Below are 10,303 nucleotides of genomic sequence, written 5' to 3'. Positions count from 1 at the left end.
GTTGGTTATTCGTTAAGATTTTGCTACTTAATAGTAAACTTAAATTCAAGATTAGAAAATGGATCCTCCCAGCTCATTTATTAACAGATCAGTGTTCTTGTGAGTAAAACTGGGTATCATGTAAGTTTGAACTCACTGGATGATTGTACGTTCGGTCTTTATAACATCACAACTTTCTACTAGATAATAAGTAAATTTAAAATTTACGATGTATTAAATGGATCAGTTTTGTCTGTCCTTCTGTTAGCGTACTTTTTAAAAAAATAACTTTTAGAGGATTTTCCTTATGATCACCTAGTAACCTTGAATTTGACCTTAACCTTTCATCCATAAGGCTTAACCGGTCTTCGTTAATTGTTCTAACTTAAGTAATGAAATAATTTGCTTGACTGTCAATTTTTGTTCGGCAAACATGCAATGGAATACTTTAAAAGATGTCAGATCCAAATTGTAAAGTTTCAACCTGTAATTCCATAATATAAAAATATTATATTATATTAATCAATTGAGAATTATTATAATTATTTGTAAATACATGTAAATTGGGGGGCAGTTATTAGTGTAAATTTAAAAAGGTGTTTCTTTCGATATTAACATCAATCATTTCAAGATTGTATTGCTTGTTTTCAAACATCTCATAATTAAAATTTATCGCAAGCTCTCTTTGTTTTTATAAGAGGCACGCATTAACAGTTAACCAGTCACGGGTCACTGACAAGACACATTCAAATGGCTTCAGGAAAGAAATCAATAGCGGGTACATGCACTACCATCATGAAAAGAAAACCACAAATGCGAGCGTTTGATGTCCTGTATTTAGATAAAATATGCAGTAAATATTATATTTAAAATTAAATACATTGAAATCATACACATATATCTATAACTACGTAAATGTTAACGATTCAATAATTCGTTGTATAATGGTGAATGTGTACATTAAATATTGTACAAGCTAGCAGTCTGTTAAAGACGAATAGGGAAAATGACATGAACAATTTTAAAAATGTAAATTTCATAGAGTACTCGACTATCGTTCGACTAAAGCCTCCGATTTATCGACTAAGCTGTCCGAGTAAAATTGACATCCCTAATATACATACATATATATATATATATATATATATATATATATATATATATATATATATATATATATATATATATATATATATATATATATATATATATTCATCAGAGGTGGGATCAGGTGCTATGGAGTAGTGAGCATCCCCCGCCGACCGGTCTCACCGGTCGTGTGCTTTTTGTCATGATTGGGAAATAAGGGGAAAATCCGTCGACAATTCAGTGTGTAAATAATGGCCTAACAATTTGTATGAAAAACGTCATTCACCATTTGACTTAATGAAAGATTGTATTTGCTGACAAGATCATTGTATCCATTGTATCGACCATAGAACTTACGAATTGTAGACTTTAAACGAGACTGCTGATATTCTTGTTTCATCAACTTGTTTATCAATAACTTACCTCGTATTAGAAATAGTTCATACGTAGAGCATGCTCTGACGTATCGAATCAACTGAGAGATATAAATCCCGTAGGCAGGTGATAAGGGTATACTGCTGCATAGGTAAGGGAAGTTGACGATTGAAAAGTTAAAGTCATCACGTTTATTACAAAGCTTTGTTGTTAGATTACCATTAACGTCTTTTTCTAATAAAATTTCCAAATATGAAACAGATGTGTCAGACTCTGTGGTATCTTTTATCTCAAGCTCACCGGGATATATTGTGTCGACATAAGAATGGAAATAACCATTGTTAATTGACAATACGTCGTAGATATATCTAAATGTTGTGTTGAAGGCCACAGCAAGTGTTTTCTTCTTTTCACGTAAAAGATTTTGAACAAATTCATATGAATACAAAAATAGGTCTGCTAGTAAAGGGGCGCAATTGGTACCCATGGGAATTCCAATAGATTGTTGGAAGACCTGGTCTCCAAAACCACATAAATATTGTCAATCAGAAACTTGAGCATCTTTTTAATATCAACTTCAGAGTACTTGTGTGTACAATCAGATTGTTTTATATTTTTATTAGGAATATTTGGCGTAATTTCTCAAAAGAAATATTGGTGCTTTATATTGTGATTTAACCTTGCAATAATGAAGCGTAAATGTAAATTAAGGTTCGTTTATGTATGGTAATTTTTTAATTAAACAAAAATTACACAAAAAATAGCTGCAGATTCTGAAAAATAAAAGTACGTCGAGAACTATTAATAAAAGACACCAGGGAGTATGACATAACTACTTAATATCTAAATATTTTACTAGAGAAAGAGATTGATAGCAAATAAATTACAGTAAAACTTGTCTAATTCGCACTAAACTTTATGATAAATGTGAAGACTTAATTTTTTTTTTCTATCTTCAACTTTCCTAATTTATGTAGCAATATATAGTATTACATGCATTTGGGATATATGTCTTACAACTGATTCTATACACAAAACACGTTCTTCGTACAAACAATTTTTAAAACGAGGCAGGCTTCTGACAAACAAGTTGATGTATCAAAGATACATAGATCTACAATCTCGTTTGAAATCAACATTTCGCAAATCCCATGTCAATAATACGACATTGTATGCAAACTAAATCTTTCTTGGGTCGAATTTTCACTGACGTCTTTCATACAGTTTGTTAAGCCATTATTTTCATACTGAAATGACTATGGATTTTTCCGTTTAACGATCATGACAAATAGCATACGGCGGGTGTGACCAGTCGAAAGGGGATGCTTACTACTCCAAAGCACCTGATCCTACCTCTGTTTTCAGAAGTTCCTGTTTGCTCTGCTCAAAATTTATATTGTTTCAATGGCCTTTTTCGTTATCATAGTATTTCTGTTTCTCCTTGTATTTCGCTTATTTAAAAAATATAAGAATAATCTAATTCTAGTAATTAGGATTTCAAACAAATTTTATTACTACATAGTTAATGAAAGAAAAAGTGAGCAAGCTCACATACCCCACGCTCCCCCAAAACTCGACAATGCAACACGTAATGAATGGCACAGTGCATTTTAAATACACAATATATGTATAATTCAAAAAGGGGCATTACTTGCAAAAAATCATCACATCAAAACTTCTTGCATATAAGGACATTCAAATCTTTGTATGTTACAAATTTAATTGGGCTGAAGTTTCTAGATAAAAAAAATTCTTGGTAATATACAAATCTATACATTATGTCTGAAATACCTACAAAGTTTCAGGAAATTCAGTGCAGGAGTTATGCTGACAAACTGTTATTTAAATTCCTCAGTGATTTCGATTTGCTTATGAGTGTAAGTCCATGTCCAACACACATAACAATTTACACATTTAAATAATCGATGGAAACAAAATTATGATGTAGTCATATGAACTTGTTTATATACTGTACTTATGAAATTATTTCAGGCAAAGCACCAATTTGACGGGAGGGGGGGGGGGGAGAACTATCCAAGATTTTGTGTGTGTATGTGTGTGTTAAATCATTAATATTTTGATCTCAAAATCAATTGGGGTCTTTTAAGGTCATAAAATATTTCGCATAAAATTTCATTACAAAAGCTGATTCCAGTGGATTTCCTTATTACCTAGCTGGAAAGTTTCTTCAATAATAGGCAAAACTGTTAAGGCAAAAATAATGGAATCAGAATTTCCTGGTAATATGCACATCTCCACACTGTGTACTAAATATCTGCAAAGTTTGACGAAATTCTGTGCAGCAGTTTAAGAGGAGTTGAGCTGACAAACTGTTCATCTCTATATTCAAGATATGGCCAAAAATCTAAGTCGAAAAATGCCGAAATTCCCAGAAAAATAATGGAATCCAAATTTCCTGGTAATATGCATATCTACACATTGTGTCCCAAATATCTGCAAAGTTTGATCAAATTCTGTGCAGCGGTTTATGAGGAGATGAGCTGACAAAAAAAAAAAAAAAAAAAAAAAAAAAAAAAAACAGGACTGACGGACTGACTGACTGACTGACAGACGTGTCAAAAACATTATACCTCACGCAACTTGTTGCGTGGGGTATAAATATAAAATTTCATGCAATTTAGACAAGCAATAAATCGTGCAAAATTTATATGATGTCACGTCTACAGGTTATCCTTTGCATGTGTATAATGATTCCTTTTTTGATAAGACTAATCGTTTGAGCGCGTGGTTTCATCATTGAGAAAGGAAACATACATGTACTCGATATTACTTGTGGAAGAGACATCTTATATATTGTTTACGATTTTAGACGCATTACGACGAAACAAAGTGTACTGGCACTGGGCTTTTTTTTTCATTTGTCACAACGGGCATCCATATCCGTAACCATGCAGATAAAATAACCTTTTCTTTTGTGAATTGGACACACTTAGTCCAGTGCGGGTTTAAATTTATTAAAAGCATTAATTTGTGCACATGTGTGAGAGAGATAAAGATTCGGGCTTTGTTGAATACTACCGCAATCACTGGTTGCTATGTTAAGATTGTAACTTCCGCTTTAAAAAGTGTGTTCGCATTATTAAATGCATCGCTAGAAAAGTTAATGAAATTCATAACATGTAATGATGCCAATTACTGTCCATTTTTATACCCACCATGACTTGCGCTATAAACAGCGAGCATGTTATTTGATGAAACAAGGATAACTTTGGCTGAAAATATAGCGGAATCTCACTATAATAGTGATATACCACTATTAAAACGGAAATTACGATTCCTCCGAACCTGTTTAGCATCGCGTACAATATGTAGAAAAACTACACAGGATTCATAAAGAATATAATAGGTGGGACCACTTGGGTGGTGGTGGGAGTTCAAACATAATTTGTGTAAACGAATATCAAAAAAATACACTAACATGAAATACTACATCAGCCGAGGCTTGGCTCCAACAATTTACAGAATAAAGCAATCATACTGAAAACATTTTCATTGAATTATCGACAAATTACTTTACTTTTATGCATGTGTACCTTAGTCATTAGATAACTTTCTTCCCAGTGTAAAATTAAACAGTATTCACCAAATAGGCTTGTCAGTTCTTTCAGGTGATCCAAATTTTCCCCTTATTGCCCCTTTCAAAAACGATGCTAAAAAAACGAAAATTCTTTAGACTCGATAAGGAGCCCCCCCCCCCCTCCCAATACTACGTACCTGGCAAAAGTATTGCAATGTCAGAAATTTTAAAACTAAGAAGTGTCTCTGGTTTAATACATAATTAAAGCACCTGGTATGATTTTTCTGTTAGGAATTTTTGCATTGTTTTTTAACGGAAAAAATATCCAAATAAGCCTCACTTATCTTCAATTCACTTCACAGTATGTTTAAGCAATTTAACTGGAACACAATGTTTATCATATATAGGGTGAGTTCTCAATTCATCGGACACATATCTTGCATCAAATCTGAATGTTTCTGCGTGTTGATTTGCTTCTGTCTTAAAGCCAATTTAAACTTTTAAATGATGCCGATATTTCCTATCATGTTGTGATAAAAGTACCATAATAATAGCCTTAAAGTCACATCTTTTACGTCCTCGAAGGGGAGTAACTAAAAGAATTCGGCCCACAATATGCCTTATTTGGCCTAGTAAATATGAAAAAAATTAAGAGGGCTTCAGAATCACACTGCTCAACGCGTTATCGGCTATTCGGTTGTTATCGGGCATTCGGTGGATAACTTTTGACAGATTAGTAAATTGTTGCAAATAAACACTGTAACAATAGAAACAGAGAATGTTGTTTGTGCTTTTTGTGAACAGGAATGAATACAGATACGAAATAAAGCCCCAATATATCTTATTATAGTATGAGTGAGTCTTGGGAAGACTTTAAAAGTAAAATTTGTAATATTTTGCAAGTTTTTGTTTGATTGTCATTGCTGCATATACATTGTAGCCTCTTTCCTCAAAATCCGTATATTTACCTTACATTAATTATTGTCCACAATATGGCATCGTCGGAATCTCGCCAAGATGTAATTAAAGGGTAGAAATTCCCGTTTTTTAACTTTCAGGATGTTATCGGAAATACGGTTGAATGGTTCACTTTGTTATCGGAAAATTCGGTTTTTGTTATCGGAAACAAAGGTTGTCATAGGTTAGGAAAAATTTAAAGAAACAACAGAAATCTTCATTAAATCAAAATATTTGAAGTGGCAGGCACACATTCTAATTTTTGGCTATCATTTGTAGCATTTTAGAATATGTAACTTTAAAAAATGAGTGTATTGTTTTGAGTGTTTTTGGCATTTCTCAGAAATACTGAAATGTGTATGATCTTCACCTGTTCGAAAATATGGCATAAGTTTAAAAACCTCTGAATTACAAATCTCTATTGTAACCAAAATAATTGATTGATTGATTGTATGTTGTTTAACGTCCCTCTCGAGAATTTTTCATTCATATGGAGACGCCACCTTTTGCCGGTGGAGAGCTGCAAATTTTGTCCTATACTCGGCACTTACGGCCATTGAGTAGTGAGGGATCTTTTTCATGCCAGCATCTACTGCGACACGGGACCTCGGTTTATACGGTCTCATCCGAAGGACCGGTCTCCACGTCCCACAATGGGATCCGATCCCGCGACGTAAGAATCAACTCCTTACCTCGCGACTCTAGAGCTGACGCTCTATCCACTGCGCCACGCGGGCGACGTAACCAAAATAAAATGCCAGATTTAATTATTGCGATTCTTACGTGGCATTATTCGCAATATAAAAGCATCGCAATAATTGCTGAATTCACAATAATTTACTCTTAGTTTTCTGTATGTTGCCTTTCAGTTACGAACGTTCTTAGCTTTTGTCTCTGTTTTCCTTGCTTCGTCTTTATTCGTTGAATTTGCATTTTTGACCTACCCTTAAACGCCTTTTATTACCGTAGTACTAGTACATACATGTATTAGTTTGGTATAAATCAGTTTATGAATCTAAACTCAAGGGTGGCTAAATGAATTTTCCAAAAGAGTGTTAGGCCAAATATGACCTAGAATTCGATTTTTTGAGAGAAAAAAAATTGACATTACCAGTTTTACAAAAAGTGTTACTGACGGAATGAAATTATTTTTAACGAAATATGAAGATAACGAACAGTAATCAAGCTCAAAAGTCTATTGAAACAATATAAATTTGGAACAGAGTAAACATGGACCTCTAGCTAAACATCAGAGGTTGGTTCAGGGGCCAAGAAGGAATAAACACCCCCTGTCGATCGGTCACACCCGCAGTGTGTTCTTTGTCCTTATTGACCAAAAGGAAAACCCGTAATAATTCAATGTGTAGGTGGAGTTCGTGCTTGGATCGGGGGGGGGGGGGGTCAGAGAGGTTCGGACCTCACCTGGAATTTGCACCTGGAATTTGCAGAGTTATTGAATATTTATACTAAAGCAAATATAAAAACCCTTGGCACCCCCCCCCCCATTGAAAACGCGGATCACTGTTTGTAGAAAAAAACATATGAAGTATAGTGAATCCTCCTCCCCCCCCCCCCCCCCATGAAAAAAGATTTTTCACGATATTTTGGGAAATGAGTTAACTTTTTTTATTATTATATTTCATTAATTATTTTTTTTTTAATTTTGTCTTACTGGACAATGTTTTTGTAAAAGGGTAGTCTCCTTAATCTATTACATATCCAATTATAAAAAGAAAGTCATGCTAAAAAGCATTTGTGTATAAGGCTAGACTCAAGAAAATCCTATTCATCTAAAGCTGTATTTATTTTTCACTTTTATAAGGAACAAATGTCAACTTTTTAAAAGACTCTTTCTAAGACTTCAAAAACCTTGAATCATATTACATGTAAGATGCATAAAATGAAAGTTATTGCATGAAAAGTTTTCAATTACAAGCTACATGTTGAGACTTTTTAAATTAAATAATACTTAATTTTAAGAGTTGTCCTTCCTGGCGGAGGATCGGATATCCTTAAAACACATTATTTGCTTTTTACAAGGGTTGACAGATTATAATTGACTTTTTTCCCCAATCTATTTCTAAGGCTGAAAGAAATTTTTTAACCTGATTTTCCGATAACGTACACCCGTAAAAACCGAATTATCCGGCAACATCAACCTTGTTGACGATAACATGTTTTCACTTAACGAGACATTTTAAATGCCTGTTTACTAATCCTTAATTTGGATTTTTGATCTCAGTCTGCTTACCTACAGGTATGTGATTGTCCATGGAATAAATAAACCATTTTGTTTTATAGAATAAACTGATTTTGACTTCAACAAAAGCTTAAGTGTGATGAAATGTTCCGAAATTTTTATAAAATATCATTTGAAAGAGCTGCATATCTTTAGAAAGAGAGCGATTTGGTTTGTGCTTTTTGCTGCTGAAAGTATAATCATTTATCTGCCAAAGATCACAAACTTTGTTTGCTAAGTGCGCAATTATTGTTGAATTAAGAAATTTAAAATCACCTATGTTTTCTAAACATTGTTTTCCTTGCACCGAATGCCCGATAACAACCGAATAGCCGATAACGCGTTGAGCAGTGTGAGAATATATGTTTTTGATAATTCTCACCCTAGAACATTGACACATTTCACATGTACAACATTTCCGTCAAAACCGGATATTTATTTTGTCAAACTAAATTCTAAACCTCACCGTGGTTCGAGGTTTTCCGGGGAAATGACAAATTTTACACAATTAATCGTGATTTACACATACAGCACACTCGTTACCGCAAAATATTAAAACAGAAAAAGAATAATAACTTTTCGAGAAACATTTTCCAATGAAAATATTTTGCGGTAACGAGTGTGCTCATGTTGAAAAAAAAAAATCAGTGAGTGTGAAAAATGCTATGGCCACGATCCATCATATGTGTCTTCGTGTTTTACACAAACTTATAGGAACGATCCATGAGGTGTAAATTTAATATATTGATAATGTAGGTGGAAATGCACTCATATCCCACATGTAAAAAAAAGTTAAATGAGGCGTCGTTAGGCATATAAGACGATTGGAATATATGTTAGTTTTTAAAATGCGTTAAAAATTCCGATTTATCAACAGGTTTTTTTCCCAAAGTTAGATGGGGTCACCGGCAAGAACAATTTTCATACTTACTATATTATGTATAAATACAACAAATACAAATCTTTATGTCAATTATTAGCGTTGTTTGTGCTTTGACAATACGAAATTTGACATTACTTTTGAATTTTATGCTTTCAAAAATCCGGTACAATAGCCAATTGCTAATTGGTGGCTTATATTACACTAAATTCCTTAGGTAAGACACAAGGCGAAAGAAAAGCAGTCGATTGTTCGTTTTTAAGACACTAAATGTGGTAAAAAATCTAAAAACAAAAATTACATTTTCTGAAATCATATTTGGAAAAAAAAGCATGGGTGTATATTATGATCATGTATGTTGTACACTCTTCGAATATTGTTTATTAAGTCAACAAATATCGTAAATACAAGTAGACTTAAAAAGAATTCGTCCTTGAACAGAACAGAACAGAACATTTATTTTCTAATTTAAACAATTTAATTAAAATTAGATACTTTACGCTCACGTATTTTGTTACGTCGCTGCATTTATAACAAAATACAGGAGCGTAAAGGATCTAATTTTAATTAGATTGGAGCCCATAACAGACAAGTATGAAATTATTACAATAATAAAGAAAAGATATGCCAATGGATAATATAACAATTTGTAAATGACATTGCTCATTTCAACAATAATATTGTATTCAGTTAAAGGGAATACTATATATAAAAGTGTATGGCTACTACAACATGTTATCATTTATGAATTTGCCCACAGAATTAAGAGTTTCTTTTTTTTTCACTATTGAGTAACCAAAAAAGTTTTTGTTCATCATCTAATGCCGAGAAATTTGGAAATTTACTTTTAATTGACCGAAAAATTTCTTTTCTTTGATGATCATATTTTTTTTTACATGTTATCAAATAAGGAGTTTCATCATCTAAACTGTTAGAATTACATCTATTGCATAATCGATCTCTTCGAGGGATGTTGGTAAATCTTCCCACTTCAATTTGCAATCTGTGACAAGAAATTCTTAATTTACATAGAGATTTTCTGTGATGAAAATTTTTAACTACTGATTAAATAATTCTCATAACCCCAGTTTTGTTTGAGTTTTACATATGTGCTTAATTTACCATCGGTATAACTTTGTTGACTTGTATACCAATTTTTTACATAATAATCTAATAAGGTTTTATGACAGAGTGACTTAAATTTATGCTTCCCATAACAAATTACTTCATCTTTGATATTCAGTAT

General features: G+C 32.7%; 2 protein-coding genes across 2 annotated transcripts in view; both read right to left on the bottom strand.

Annotated features, from left to right (window-relative positions):
• Nucleotides 1-10,303, bottom strand: part of LOC133201671 (deleted in malignant brain tumors 1 protein-like) — a 277,206-nt gene that overhangs the window by 135,169 nt on the left and 131,734 nt on the right. The window lies entirely within an intron of this gene.
• Nucleotides 1-10,303, bottom strand: part of LOC133201837 (scavenger receptor cysteine-rich domain superfamily protein-like) — a 60,570-nt gene that overhangs the window by 1,086 nt on the left and 49,181 nt on the right. The window lies entirely within an intron of this gene.

This window comes from Saccostrea echinata, unplaced genomic scaffold (genome assembly GCF_033153115.1).
Source record: "Saccostrea echinata isolate AGI-Se365-2 ecotype Australia unplaced genomic scaffold, CSIRO_AGI_Sech_v1 ptg000045l, whole genome shotgun sequence".
Lineage (NCBI taxonomy): Eukaryota > Metazoa > Mollusca > Bivalvia > Ostreida > Ostreidae > Saccostrea > Saccostrea echinata.
The sequence above is the reverse complement of the archived record's forward strand: the minus strand, read 5'-3'. Positions and strand labels throughout refer to the sequence as shown.